Below are 15,655 nucleotides of genomic sequence, written 5' to 3'. Positions count from 1 at the left end.
TAGTCTTGGCTGCTCAATTACGGCTCCTGTGACAAGCCCGGGGAAGGGCTGGAACACCTCTGAACGAGCGGGGCAGAGTGCCCAGGAGGGTATCGTGACCCACCCACGGTCAGGGCAAAGTAGGGACCCCCGCCGTCCCCCACGTTTGTATTGAGGAACAAGAGCGTTCAGGAGCCATCCCGTAAAAGGTTTGTCGGTAGCAAGAGGGGGCCTCAGTCAGTTGGCAGCGGGCCTGGGAAGAGGTTTTGCCGCAGGGACGCTTATTAGTGGCCGTGGCCTTGACGCCATTGGGGCCCCCCAGAGCTGCCTGGGGTGGGCAGCCTCGTGAGAGAGGCCGAGCTCCTGCCTCGATTCAGCGCCGTGGGGACGCCGCCCCTTGCCCAAGAGGCCCAGATTACATTAACGGCCCTCCCTGACCCATGGAACACTCTGGCATTTAACTTTTGACTGGAACAGCTGAGGCACCGGGCACTGTCCTGCCCAAGCAGCCTGAGGTCACGCCTGCCCTCTTCAGAGGGGAAGTGAGAAAAAGAAAGTAATTGTCTTTTTAGTGATGGAACGGTTCAAAGTGAACTCCCTGTTCCCATAGAAACCTTTTCTTATTTCTCCCACCCCCTCCCTGCACATCATTTTTTTTTTTTTTTTTTTTTTACAGTGGTAGACTGTGTCACAGAAGGAATTAGAGGCGGCATCGCAAATCACAAATGTGGCTTTAAAGAATCTTTGGTGGGTTTTTCTCCCCCCTCACCGGACTGCCTCCTTTTCTCTCATGAATTGTATCAGAGCAGGGGGCGTGGCACTCTATGGTTTGCCGGCCGAATCTGGCCCGCGGGCTGCTTTGGTGAATAAAGTTTTATTGGAACACAGCTGTGCTCGTTTGTTTGCATACTGTCCAGGGCTGCTTTCGCACTACGACGCTCACTACATCGTCGTGACGGGGAAGCACCCACAAGACCGAAAAGGCTGGGGCGCCTGGGTGGCTCGGTTGGTTGAACGTCCGTCTCTCGGTCGCGGGTCAGGTCGTGATCTCACGGTTTGTGGGTTTGAGCCCCGCGCCGGGCGAGCCTGCTTGGGACTCTCTGTCTCCCTCTCTCTCGGCCCCTCCCCTGCTCGTGCTCCCTTTCTCTCTCTCAAAGTAAATAAACTTTAAAAGAGAACCAAAAACATTTACGATTTGGTTATTTAATCTTTGGGCCGTGGGAAACCAGAGAGCTTGCAGTGGGATGGCAGGGACCTCTCTTCTAAACCCAGACTTGGCACAGGACAGGTAGGGGATGCTTGGGATGACATCAGCAGGGGATGCCTGTTGCCTGTACAACGGCCCAGGCTCGTTTCTCGGAGGGTAGGTTCGTGCCTAGGGCGGGTTCTGGCCCTGCCTTAGTAAAGGACTTGCCCTTGAAGCCTGGCCATTCAGCCAAAGGGCAGTTACCGAGTCCTCCCGAAATCCGGGGAGCTGGCACAGAGGGGTGAATGGGCCACTGCAGGAGTCCCCAGTGCACATCACGAGGCTGAGATAAGCGAGTTAGGACTGAGGGTGCTTAAGGGGGGTGCTGCAGGCATCTGGGGGTGAGGCGAGGCCCAATCCAGGGGGGACGCTGGGGGCGGGGAAACTCTGTAATTGCAAATCTGCTCTCTGCAACCAGAGAGCAGGGGGGTGTATGCTGGTGGGTGGGTGTCGGCTCTTCAGTAGGATCGTGGCCGGGGTGGGGGTCGGGGGGAGCACAGGGAAGCGGTCTCGCAAGTAGCCCGTGCAGCTGACCTTTTCCTCTTCTTCTGCCCCTTCCCGAGCCCTCTGAGACACTGCCTCCGGGAGATTATAGTCCAAAGTCCCCCGAGGACGAGGACAGGCCCGGGAGGATCTGGGGGACCTACAGAAGCCCTGCAGTCATGTTGCTGTGCAGACCTGGGGGCCCGATTGGAAGGACCTTTAGGGCTCTGACGACGTCATGCCCCACTCCTGCTTCTCTCTCCTGGGGGGCTCTCCATGTAGGCAGGAACCTCAGCGATATTTATATCCCTCTCCTCTTTTAAACTATTTTTAATCCTCGATGGTATGACATACTTAAAAAGCAGGGTTCTGAGGCCTTGTACCTGGGAACTGGGGCGGGGGGTGGGGAGGGGCCCGGAGATGACCCTGCCGGTTGGGTGGTGAAGTCACTGAGCCCTCACATTTGCATCCTCCGCTCGCCCTCCCCTCCCGCGTCAGCCCTGGTCCTCTCGCCTTTCCCTTCTCACCTGCCTCTGCCAACATCCTCCTCCTCAACTGCTAGGACCACTGCCCAGCTGCCTCCAGCACCTCTAATCCCAGTTCATCCGGGCGGCCCGAGATCCTTCCCTGGTTCAGTCTTCTTTGCCCTCAGGAAGGAGCCCTGCTGTGTGCTCGCCCCCCCCCCCACCCTTCTCCCGTCCTTCCTGGAATGAACCAGACCCCGCTGCACGCCCCCCCACCCCCACCCCAGGCCTGCCTGTCCTTGTCCCTGTACGTTTGTCTGCATGACTCCTGCAGAGAATGACCACGACCTGGCCTAGAGCAGCCTCCTGGAACCTCGCCTGCACCTGCCTGGGCAGAAATCACAGCCTCTTCCTCTGGACACGGGAGAGCCCCCTGAGTGGGTCCCTGAGTGGCTCATCCTGTGAGCCCCTACTATGGATTAGGTCTTTGGAACTGTTTGCTGTGTTGCTGTAGGCTGAGCCCCGTGCCCTCAAAGAGAGTCACATCCTAATCTCCGGAACCTGGGGTTACGTTACCTCACTTGGTAAAGCGACTCTGCAGATGCGATTAAGTGAATGTCGATGTTGAGATGGGGAGATTATCCTGGATTATCCAGCTGGGTCCAGTGAATCTCAAGCATCCTTAGGGAGGCAGGAGGGCCAGAGGGGGAGAGAAAGAGAGGGGGAGGGGGGCAGATGACTGGAAGCAGGTCATAGTGATAGCGTTGTAGGAAGGGGCCGTGAGCTGAAGCAGCAGCTTCTAGAAGCTGGAAGAGAGAAGAAATGGAGTCCTCCCTAAGAGTTCCCCAGAAGGAGTGCAGTTCCGCTGAGAACGTTGATTTTAGTCCGTCAAACCCATCGCGGGCTTCTGACCTACAAAAATGTTAGATAATAAATTGGTGTCCTTTGAAGCCACTCAGCATGTGGTAATTTGTCACAGCCACAACAGGAAACAAACGCGCGAATGAATTGCAAATGGCGGCTATCAAGCCTGGCCGACACCCAGGCGGTGGCATCGAGCCCGTGCTGGGAGTGTAGAGACCGGGGCTCTGGCCACAGGGCTGCCACCAGCTGACTGTGGGACTTGGGGAGGCTGCCTGGCCGAGGGCAGGAGAACAGGGTTTGAGGGGACAGGAGAGGGGGCTGGCCTGCAGACTCTATCCAGGCGTCCACAGGCAGTGCAATCTCCGCGTGATCTGAGATACACGCAGGGCTGTGCACAACCAGGGGACGATGTCACGGAGCCCATCCTCTGCTCTGTGGCCCCGGGCGGTGTGGATGGCTGTGGCAGTGAGAGGGTGACGTCCCGGCAGCTTCTAGGCACGAACCCTGTTCCTGGGATTCAACACACTCTGGCAGCTGTCGTCTCCGTTCTAATCTTTATGTTCCGGTCGGGTTGAGACACACGAGCGAGCGCGGTCCGGGCCATTTGAAACGGTCTTCTACTTCGCGTGACGTATCGACGCCTGCTGAGAACCCGAGAGCACAGCATTCGGGAACCGGCTGATTGGCAGTTCCCAACTTTGGGTAACATTCCGTCAGGGGTTAAAAGCCGCAGGCTGGACTCACGTTGACCTGGCACCCGGGAAGGAAGCTGGACCGACCAGGCTCAAGGATGTTGGGCAGGAATCGGCCAGCTTTGGGTATTGAGCCTTCTTCCCCGAGGGGACTCAGCGACTCAGCCGTCTATGGTCACGTACCTACCAGGTTCTTCACGCTGTGACACAATCGAGTCCAAATTCCTAACTGACGGTTCCTGATTAGTGATTCCCGGGAGCAGAGCTGAGAAGAGCGGGTGCAGGGGTCCCCTTTTGAGAGGCTGACAGAATGAAATCCTTGTAACCTTGAATTATGGCAGGACTGACTGGAGGCAGCCACGGGAAACCAGCCTGTTATCTTCGTCATGGGTTGTGATAAGGGCAGTGGCACATTATAAAGCAAGGTCACCTACACCATAGCCTTTAATTCCACCATAACCCCTGAGGTTGTATCCCCTCTACAGAGGCAGACGCCGAGGCCCAGAGGAGGTCAGAAACTTGACCCTGTCCTGCAGCCAGACAGCAGCATGTCTGGGGTTTCATTTCACATTGTGCCATCTGAGACCGACCGTGGCCCTCCACCCTCCACCCCCACCGGCACTTGCTGGGGGCCAGTCTGTCCGAGGTATTCACTTCCCTTTCATGCACACAAGGGACTGTTGAGCTTGACTCTGATCTAAAACAAAACAAAACAGTGATACCTTGAAAATCAAAGCTTGGAAGCCTTGGGCCCCAGTAGCAAAGGTGTTGGCAGGCCCGATGATGGCCTGTCCGGTTCCCAGAATTGCTGTGGGCAAGTGCCATGAAATGGCATGTGATGGCTTACCTGTAGGGGGATTGGGGGGGGGGCATGGGGACCAGGTGCCATGATGCCTCGGACTGATGATGGGCTAGCAGAGGGGGAGGCCGGGAATCAGTCAAGTGTTACCCTTGATAGACTCTGCTTGCCCAGGGTGGGCACTGCTGTACTGGGATTTGTTATTAGTGACGGCTCGTTGACTGCTGGTTAGCCCTGGTAGACCAGAAAACTCATTGGGTTGGGCACTGGGGCCCATCCTGCCCACCACTGTGTCCCAGGGTCTGTCTTCCTGTTCCAGGCTCAGCGTGTTCTCAGCTCAGTTTACGTTTGTTGAATATGTGAATGCAGACTCAAAGGGAAAGTGTAGGCTCCCGGGTCTGGCAGAGCAGGGTTTTTAGTTTCAGACTCTCTAGTAATGACTAGCTGTGGATGTCAGAGGCTTACAGCATCTTTTTGGTGACAACGAATATTCGGTGGCATCACGCCTCCCTCAACGTGTTTCCCGGTACCTTGCCTTTTCTAAATCACACATGACTCTAGTTTTCCAAGGTTTGCATAAAAAGTAGCGGTTCCCCCCATGTTGTCCCCTTTCCCAGAGGCAATCAACTTGCAGATTTTTTGGCTGATGATTTTGGTATTTTCCTCTTGGTCTCTGAATAACATACCTGTATTCCTTTGTCTTGATTTTTTGTTTGTTTGTTTTGGTTTGGTTCAGGGCTCTGATTTCTGACCGTGGAGGGTAAGGATACAGATCTCCTCTTTACCTCTTTCAACTTCCGATCTTTCCTGTCCTCCCAGCTGCCTGGTATGTTTTCATCGTAATTTTGGTAAGATTAGTGACTGGAGTTTACAGTGCGACTACTAGGCGGGCACTATTCGGAGCTGAGGCACGTAGTAACTTATGCTCGCTCTCCCTTTCCTGTTCTACTTTTGGTTTCCTTGGAGTTCAAAACTGTTAGAATTGGCATATGTGCTTATTGATTCATCCCCCCAGCTCTGTTGGTGTTCTGGATATCCCCTCAAGTTGTTTGGCTGCATCAGGAAAATTCTCTCGGTTTCCTCTTCTTGAGCACATCAGGGTCCTTTGGTCTACTCCAGTAGATCTGGAGTCTGGCTGTCACCTGGGTGCTCTTTCACTGTCACCTGTGGCCCCCTTACCTCTCTCCTGGGTTAGCTCTCCCATTTCCTGCCTTCCTCTTCTGGCTTAGTCTGTTGAATCCAGGGGCATATCCTTCCTGAGAATGGGCGCCTGAGTGGTCAGTTTTCTGAGAACTTGCACATGGGAAAATGAATTTATTCTCCTCTGATTCTTGATTGCTAGTTTAGCTGGGCATCAAATTCATGGTTGGCAGTCATTTTCCCTTGGAGCATAAAAGCCTTGTTCCACTGTCTTCTAGCCTCCGGGGTTGCAGTTGAGAAGTGTGAAGCCATTCCCTATCTTTTCTGTGACCTGTTTCATTCTCTCTGGAAGTTTATAGGATCCTCTTTTTGTCCCCAGCACCTCGAAACTCCAGGGTGACCTGCCTGGGTGTGGTCTCTTTTCATGCATTGTACTGATCACTGAGTGTAACATTTCCATCTGGAACTGTGTCCTTCTGTCTGGGAAATTGTCTTGGATTTTCTTTTTTTTGGGGGGGGGGTCATGATTTCTGCTCTTTGTTTTTCTCTAATCTTCTAGAACTCCTTTTATTTGGACATTGGTCCTTTTGGACTAATCCTCTCATTTTCTTATCTTTTCTATTTTCCATCCCCTTTGCTTTTTGCTCTACTTTCTGGGAGATTTCATCAGTTTTTATATTCCATATTTTAACCTACCACGTTTTTACTTTGCAAGAGCTCTTTCTTATTCTTTAGAGAAGCCTTATTTCAGGAATGCAATACCTGCTCTCACACACTGGGAATAGTCACGATGGACCGTGATGGCCGAGGCCTGGAGCCAAATAGCCTGGTTCGAATCCTAGCACTGCCACTCACTTGCTTTGTGACCTGGGGCAAGTTATTTAACCTCGTTCTTCTCCAAGCCCCTCATCTGTGAAATGAAAGTAATAATATTGAGATCTGCCTCAAAGGTTGTGCTGATGACACGAGTGGTTGGTGCCCTTTGGATGCGCTGCGTGTGAATGTTACCTCTACCCTTCTCTTTGCTTATGTGGGTTTGTTTGGTCTGGAGCTTTCATGTTAAAGGCTTCTTTGTTTAGCTGGCTCACAGCCCTTGATTGTTTTCTCATATTTAAGAGTTGGGGACTGGGGCACCTGGGTGGCTCAGTCAGTTAAGCGTCCAACTCTTGATTTCCATTCAGGTTATGATCTCACGGTCGTGGGACTGAGTCCCGCATGGGGCTCCACACTAAGTGTGGAGCCTCCTTGGGATTCTCTCTGGCCCTCTCTCTCTGCCCCTCCCCTACTGCGCTTTCTCTCTCTCCAAATAAATAAACATTAAGAGAAATAGAGCTGGGGACTGAAAAGCGAAAGCTCAGTGCTCAGGGGGTGGGATTTCTTGGTCAGAGCCTCTCTCAAGGGTGCCCCGCTGCGTTGTGTCATGGGGAGCCCCTATGTCCGTATCTTTAGATCTTCCCTCCTGGCTGGTCAGACTGAGTCTTGCAGTCTTCCGTCCGGAGGGTCCAGGCCAGGGTGCTGGGGCGTGGGGTGGGGGTCTGAGAGCTGGGAGAAGAAAGAAGGAGGGGCGCAGGGGGCTCCTCTGCTTCCAGTGTGCAGAAGTCACTCACTGTGCCGTCCTCAGCTCAAGTCATACTCAGAATTTCTGTTTTATCCTCTTTGAAGAACAAACTTCCAGTCTTGTGCCTGATGGAGGATGGGACTGACACCTGCCAGGAGACATGGGGGAGGGGATGAAGGGACCCGTCTTCTTATTGCATCCCCCCCCACCCCAACCCCATTTCCAAAGGTACCTGTCACCACTAATTCCCGAACCTTCGAGACCTCTGGGTTGTAAACTGGGCTGTTTTTGTCCTTTCTGGGTGCCACATTAAAGTGTGGACGTCTTGAGATGCTAATCGGTCACCACGGGTCTCCCTTCTCTCCACCCTTTGGGATTTTGTTGTTGTCCCTCCTTCCCTTCTCCCCGTCCTTGCGGGTTTACACTCTAAATACATAGTGCATGTAACAGACTCCTCCTCCGTGTGGAGTGGAGGCCCGAGTCCTCTGCAGGAAGGCGCCCCCTCGCCTCTCCAAGCATCTCAGAACGGCCGGGGAGGAAGGTGGCAGGTGCGGCATTCACCCCAGCCTTGAAGGCTTGAAGGGTGAGGATACTTGCTTGGCTCCGTTCCCTTCCATTTTGACTGTTCCCCAGAGACTGCTGCTGAGCCCTGTTTCCCGGGAGAGATCAGGGAAATTCCAGAGGGGTCTGGTCATACCTGGTGGCTGTTTTCCCAGCCGCACGCTCTGGTTACCTAGAGTTTCGAGGCCTGGGGGGTTCTGGGGTCCAGGTGGGGTGCAGTTGTGCAGATTTCAGAACCGGAGCCTGTGCTTGCCCACGGGGTGTACTGGCTCCTCGGGAGAGAGAAACCAGCAACGGGTTGTTTGGTCTCTACATCGTTCGATGTTGGAGCCCTGCCTGCTTTTACAAAACATCCCGAGCCCATGGCCACAGGCTGCCTGGGGGAGAGAGAACTGGCGGGTGGCAAGCTTTGAAAGTTAAGCCATTCTTCGTGGCGAGATTAAAGATTATCCTGCCTGAGCCTCCGTCAGACACTGCTAGACCGACTACCCTTGACCTTGTAGAGTTCGGGGTGGGTTGGATTACCCAGGAGGAGGGGCACTGTGGAAGCACCTTGGAGATACCGGGAAAGACGGAGTCAATACATGACCCTCCAGGCCCCGTGAAATGATGCCTTTTTTTTTTTGTTTTGTTTTAATCCTGCAGCTCTTATCGAGTAAACATAGTTGTTGAATAAGAACGAAACCAGAGAAAGGAGAGCCTGCCTGGTCTCCAGTGGAAAGAGGAATGTTTGAAGCCAGGTGTGAACTTGAATTTTAGCTCCTTCGCTTTGTGGCTGCGAAACTTTAGCCACATCGTGTGTCCCTGTGGAGTTTCGACCTTTTCTACCTGTGCTGTGACTTTAAGGATAGTAATGCCCTCCCAGGGTTTTTTTTTTTTTTGGAGGATTCAGTGAAGTCATGAATGCTGAGTGCCCAACCCTCATCAGGACTTTTTATTTTTATTTTTATTTTAAAAAAAATTTTTTAACGTTTATTTATTTTTGAGACAGAGAGAGACAGAGCATGAACAGGGGAGGGGCAGAGAGAGAGGGAGACACAGAATCGGAAGCAGGCTCCGGGCTCTGAGCTGTCAGCACAGAGCCCGACGCGGGGCTCGAACCCACGGACCGTGAGATCGTGACCTGAGCTGAAGTCGGATGCTTAACCGACTGAGCCACCCAGGTGCCCCTCATCAGGACTTTTTAAAGAAATGTGTTCTTTCTTTTACAGAGCAATTTGGGGGGGGGGGTATGCTGGTGGATATTTTGCTACGGGATTCCACTGAATGATGGGAATGGATTGATCACTTAGTCCACATTTCAAGCTCGGATTTGGTGTCTATACTTGGGATCGGTGAAGAGCCACAGGGCAGTGGTTGACAGGCACTCAGTGAGTTTTCTAGTTGGAGGCCTGGGATCTCTTGGAGAAGGGAGACGTGATCGGGGCTGAGCCATTCAGCAAGGTGCCTAGGGCAGCCTCTTGTGTTGGGAAGGGATTTAGAGGTCAGTGGAGATGAGCAGAGATGACCTCTGGGGGGGGGGGTGAGGAAGTTGGTATGAGCCGAGGTGCAGAGGCAGGAACGTGCCGGAACGTTCAGAAGGTGACTGGTCCGGCCTGGGTGAGAAAAGGGCCGAGTGGGGCAGTGCTCGTGGGTGCTCATTAGTAATCAAGCGACCTTTCTGACTCATTTCCCTCGCTTACTGTTTCTCTCGGGGGACATGGCCTCCTAGGCTGGCCTGGGACCAGCATTCCTCAGTGAGTGAGTACCGGGGGGGACACTATTGGCTTTTGGCTGGGATGCTCTATATGTTGCAGGTGGTTTCACGCCCTTGACGGAGCCCACGAAACGCTGCTCATGGGACCGGCAAAATCTTCCTCCACGCTTCTACCCCGGGAGTGGTAGCCACCCATCTGAGACTAACAGGGTGACGTGTCTGCAAATGAGAGGGGGAAGCCGTGCTTCCCCCGAGCTGTCCCCACTTGTGGACACAGAAGAGTCGCGGTGACGACCCGTGCCCCTCACTCAAAAGACTCTTTGATGTGAGGCTCCAGCTTTGAGGCTCTCGGAAAATCAATAGTTGACGTAACAGTCATTCCGTGAATCGTGTCCATTCTGACTCGAGCTCTCTCCAGCTGTTGGAAGAATCCGGCAAAGTGATCCAATACCCCGTGACCCTCTTGGATAATCGCGTGGAAAATTACGTATGGCATCGGGCACCGGTGCTGCGACTTGTATTTCTGTTTTCTAAAATACTGCCCATCTTCTCTCTGCGTCAAGCCAACCGGCGCTCTACTGGTTCCTGAGTTAACTTCATGCCAGAAGATATTCATTGAGTGTCTGCTCGATGTCAGGAACTCTCCCGGGCACCAGGGAGGTACGGACTTACCCCTGTCCCGTGGCACGGAGTCGATTCCCGTGGTCCCATTGGGGTATAATGACGGGAGATTATTCTAAGCGTCAACAAGGGAACCCCGTAGAGATGCCACGAGGGACTTTCAGACGAAGCGACATTTTAAGTTGAAATGGGAATTATTAGCCAGATGGAAGTGGGGAGAGGAACATTCTGTGCGGAGGGGACAAGTAATCCAGAGGCTGGGGTGGCGGGAGCATGGCTCACAGACACAGCTCTGCCGATGAGACAGAGATGGCCTTAGGTGCTGTGTTGGCCCTGGGGCTTCTGGGTCTTTTCCATTCGGCACAGCTGATGGGGCTTTGGGCCGTCATCTGAGGGATCAAAAGGGCTGCGATTCACTGCCTTTCAAGCAGGCTCAGCTCCAAAGACCAGCTCCCCACTACTGATGGGACACAGATCGGTCCTGGGGCCGGGCCGTGGAGCTGGGGTGGCCTTTGTCTTACTCTTCTGTGTGCTTTGGGGCGCAGCAAGCACTGAGACTCTGGTGCCTTGTGGGGTGTGTTCTCTCCTCTCCCCTTGTCCATCTCGTTTCCTTCTCCTGCCCCTGTCCCAGGCCAGGCAGAGCCACCGGGAGGGGCTGCTCCGTTCAAGCGCCGTTTTTCTGCGCCGGGAGGGATTACGGCATAGGTGACGAGGCCGAGGGTGGTGGTGATATATTCACCACCTGCATCCCCGTCGTGTCCCCGGATTAATTACCTAACACGTGCCAAGAACTCCGATGGGTATTTTATATTTCATTCACACGTAAGCCGGACGAGGAGGAGGACCACTCATTTTCCGTATAGGGCGTCGAGGCTCGGAGAGGTCGAGTACCAGGCTCGTGGTCACACAGCTCGTTATGGTAGCAGGATATTTCTTGCTCCCAAACCTGTGCCCCTCCCACTAAGCCACTCCAGTCGCCTGCCAAAGTTGGGTTCGGCGATGCGGTTCACAAGCATGGGCGGCGCCGGCCCCCTTCGGTCTCTTCTTTTGACCTCAGTATCCGCGCAGTGTCCCCCGAGGGCCTGGATATGTGCCGTCCCCCGTGGTAGCCACCAGTCCTGTGACTACCGGGGACTTGTGTCTGGTCCAGATGGACGTGTGTCACATGCACAAAGTGCGAAGGCCCACTATGAGAAAAGGGATGTAAAACGTCTCGTTAACGGTTTTCAAACATACGTCACACGTCGGAAGTACTTTGGCTACAGTAGGTGAAACGAAGCACACCGTTAAAATGAATTTTAGCTGCGTTGTCTGACTTTCTGTAACACGGCTGCTCGAGGTGACCACGTAATTTGTGTGGCCTGCATTCTATTCTGACTCAGCAGGACGAAGGCAGACTGTGATTTCTAAGGACCTTTTAATGCTTCACTTTGCAGTCTTGGTGCCTCCGTTTTTCCCTCCCTGCGCCATGTCGCGGAGCCCCAGGCCCCCTTCTGAATCACCTGCCCCACGTTTGTCCCTGAGACCCTCGGATGGAACTCCTACCCTGCCTGACCTCTGACCCCATCACAGGAAGTGCCGTCCCAGCATCGCCTGCCACCCGGACAAGTTCTTCCACTGTTCTGAGTCTCAAATGCCTCATCTATAGAAGGGAAGGGAATCTTGCCCCCCTCCCCCCCCCACCTCGTGGGGTTGTTCAGGTAAGAGGATATCTATCCGTAAAGCCTCCACACCTGGCAGGGGCTTTCGGTAGCTGACGTTTGTCACCCTGGTGACGGACGGCAGTTGTTATTGGCGTTGTCCCTGCTGTTGGCGGTGGTCATTTCCTTAGCAAAGTTTGTCGGTGATGGAATGCTGCAAGTCAAATGAGCCACCCGAGTCCGCTGGGGTGGAGCTGTCCCAGGACGTGGCGGGGGGGGGGAAGGGGGGGCTAGATTTGACTTTGTACACCTGGCTCAGGGAAATCAGAGCCCTCTGAGCAAATGGGTCAAGTCCGCAGCCGCAACCCTGTCTCCAGTGGCCCCAGATGGCTCACTGGGGATCTGTTTCCTCAAGCGGGCTCGGATCTAGAGACCCTGGGGTCGAAGCGTGAAAATGGCGGTTGAAGGTACTGGTGGGGCCGTTGTGGCTGGTGATGGTGGTGAGGGGACAGGTGTAGAGCAGAAGGCAGGGCAGGAGAGAGGGAAGTTGTCGGTGCTGTCCTGAGAGTATTCTGTCTGAAAACAGAGCCTTCCTAGGCCATGAAATCTGTGGATTCCAGGGCGAGCCCACTGACCCCCCACCCCCCACCCCACCCCGCCATCCCGTGTCCTCATCTGTACTCGGAAGAAATCCGTTCCTGGCCTGTAGACAAGGTTTGTGAAGGCCTTGACACAACACGGCGGTGTGGTCCGCAGCGGGCACCCCTGGGGTAATCGATCATCTGTGGCAACTGCCTTTTTGTGTCCACGTGGTTATGGAAGTTACAGAACCACTTTTTGGGGCCCCCACCCTCTTCTTCTGCCACTGTGACTACCGTGTCATGCCTGTGGTCTTTTCCACGAATTCGTATTTTCCACACTTGTGCTCACTACCCGTTTGAGCCCTGCTGTCCACTTTCTCACGTCCTGTCTCATCCAGCGCCTTCTTCCACGCTGTTGGGCGGCCGTCCTGGCGCCCCGCGCTGCGTGAAGCCCCTCTCTGTCCTTGTTGTCGTGTCTCAGCTCTTGTCACTTCATTGTCACACTGCTGGGATTTGTGACGTGAGCCCTTTGCAGGAGGGTCTGGTCTGGGCCCCCTCGGTGGGCCTGGCCTAGAGATGGCCCAGAGGTGCCCATAGAATGGACACGCCACGACCCACTCAGCGCCCTGGCTGGACTTTTCTAAACCAGCTCCCCTCCCCCCCGACCCACCCCCGGGAGAGCTTTCCACAAAACACGCCTCCTGGAGCATCTCACTCTGCATAACCATCTTGACTTTGGGGTGATGTTTCCCGAGTCCCTGAAAGATGGTGACCAGGTCAAACCTTCTAGGACTCTCGATCGCCATTTGTGGTGAGATTTTTAAACCTGGGGCTGCCCCCCGCCCTTCTTTTTGGGAATGGGGTTCCGGGTCCCCTCACACTCCCTTCGCCGGACACTCACGCGGAAAAAATGAATTGTTAAGCCGATTCTAATGGGAGCAGGTGGGAGCCAAGAACCAAGGGGAAACGGAGCAGTCTAACTTGGGCTCTCCCCTCGGGCCCTCCCCAGCTGGCACAGGTCAAGGGGAGACCATTTATGGCGGCCCCGGGAGAGCCAGGCATGAAAGCAAGTCCCCCAGGGTGGTCCAAGTGGACAGAGCCTCATGGGTCAGCTTTCCAAGGAAGGGGACTGTACCGAGGGGTGTAGCTGGGCAGGAAGGAAGGGAGACAGCCCGGAGGGGCAGGCAGGGCTGTGGGATGAGGGTCACAGAGCCCGAGGGCCTGGGCTGAACCCCGGCTCTGCCTCTTAGGAGCCAGATGTCTTTGAACCTTGAAGCCCCTGTTTCCTTGTCACTAAAACAGTGCCTTGCTCCCTAAGGAGCATCTAGCTGGTAACTCCAGCCCTGCAGGTTACTGTCATTAAACACAGTTCCCCTGTAAGATCCTCGAGGGAGGGAGTCGGCTTCGTGCCCCGTAGAGCGGCGGTTCTCAAAGTTTGGGTCAGTTGTCCTCAACGCAGGGTGATTTTGCTCCCCCCCCCCCCCGCCCGCCGGGGACATCTGACAAGGTGTGGAGCCATTTCTGGTGGTCACAGCTGTGTCGATGCTCCTGGCTTCTGGTGGGCGGAGCCCAAGGATGCTGTCCACCTCCTACAATGCACAGGTCGGCCCCCACCCCAGGGAATGGTCCAGCCCCGAGTGTCCGCCCTGCTGAGGCTGTGGGACCCTTGCCGTGGAAGGGTCGGAATCACCTGCGGGGCTTGCTGGACCCCGACCGGCAGACCCCACCCCAGTAGGTCCGGTTGGGGCCGAGATTTCGCATGTCTAGCCGGTCCCGGGTGCCCCAGGTCCCTTGAGATTGACCCCTGACCCTGGCACACATTCACCACCGTGCTCCTGGCTAACTAAGGCTCTCGTGAGCTCTTATGAGAGCTTGCCAGGCGCTTTGTGAACGGATTACCTGTGTTTCACAGCCGTCCTCTGAGACAGCAACTTCTGTCAACTCCCCCATTTTCCAGAGGAGGAAACCGAGGCTCACAAAATGCGATCCACACCGAGTACCTGCACGCCCCAACCCCCGGCAGAGGGGTGAGCTCTCGCTCTGGAAGGACCCGCCCAGAGTGGGTGGTCCAGCAGCTGCCAGGAGGCGGGGTCTGCCCGCTTCTCCTCCTTCTTCCCTTCCAAGTTCAAGTTCTGCTCATCAGCTTCACGGGGTGGGAGGGAAGGGTCCCTGCACGTTGGTCCTGTGTCCTGGAGAAGAGTGGGCAAGGGGAAGCCGCCCGCGACCGCCAGCTCTGGCGACCTGTCTTCCGTCCAGAAGTGGCCAGGCAAGACCCTGGGACTCAGGTGGGGGCGTTCAGCCCCTTCCAGCCCCCTTGTGCCTGTGGGATTCGGTGTTGGGAGCTGCAGCCTGACGGGCCGTCCCAAAGAGGGCAGGGGGACAGGTATAGGGGGTGGCCGTGCTGGGCACTGGGCCGCAACACTCATGCAGCTGGGACTTAACACCTTGGTTCCTCCTCTGACTTTGCACAAGGCACTTTTTCGCGACAAAGGGGGGAAATTCTCATAGCCCCCCAGAACGGTGGTGCGGATTAGCTGATGCTCCCCACGTGTGTAATACAGCAGCCCCTCCAGAACCAGCAGCCACTGATTCTTGGCTAGAGCCACGGGACCCTACCTGGCCGCGTGGTCCCAATCTCCTCACCCAAGAAGGTGGTTTGAAATGGCCGGCCTGTCTTCCTCACAGAGTGGCCCAGAGGGGTCCGACGAAGCCCGGGTGAGGCATGCCCCTCCCTCCATTCCCCATCTGTTGATCTTGCCGTTCACCACCTCCAGGCAGCCCTCCTTGATTCCCCAACCCCTATTTCCAGTACCCCGGCACTCAACGCACTTCCCCCCCCAGGGAGCGTTGACAGCTGTCCTCTGTGAGTTGTGAGTCCTCCTGGGCACGGGCTCTGCTGTGGTCCCTTGGGTCCTCCCCAGCGCCTGGTGCAGAGTGGGTGGTCAGCAAACACCGGAACTAACGCATGGGATGGCTGTGTGCTCGGGGAGCACTCTCGTGCCTGCTTGCAGAGCACCTCCTCTTGTGATGTGGCTCTCAGTGGGGGCTGGGCAGCAAGGAACCCAGAATATTCTCTGTGGGCTCTGGCTTTCCCTGGCTGCTCACTCCTGACTTGGGCAAGCCTCTTTGGGCTGGGGGAGGGCCTGGGGGAACCACGGGGAGGACCCCGGGCAGCCCAAGCCTGGTCCGTTCATGGATGTGTCCCAAAGGTCTGGAATGGTGTCTGACACATAGAGGGCACTCAGTAAGCATTTGCATGAACGAACGAATGAATTCTAAAAGTTTCTGGAAGGCTTTCTGTGAGGCGTTAAGATAGCTGGAACCCGTGCTT

General features: G+C 55.3%; 1 protein-coding gene across 1 annotated transcript in view; it reads left to right on the top strand.

Annotated features, from left to right (window-relative positions):
* Nucleotides 1–15,655, top strand: part of CLMN (calmin) — a 113,230-nt gene that overhangs the window by 6,316 nt on the left and 91,259 nt on the right.

Source organism: Felis catus, chromosome B3 (genome assembly GCF_018350175.1).
Source record: "Felis catus isolate Fca126 chromosome B3, F.catus_Fca126_mat1.0, whole genome shotgun sequence".
NCBI lineage: Eukaryota > Metazoa > Chordata > Mammalia > Carnivora > Felidae > Felis > Felis catus.
This window is presented reverse-complemented; position numbering and strand designations above follow the sequence as displayed.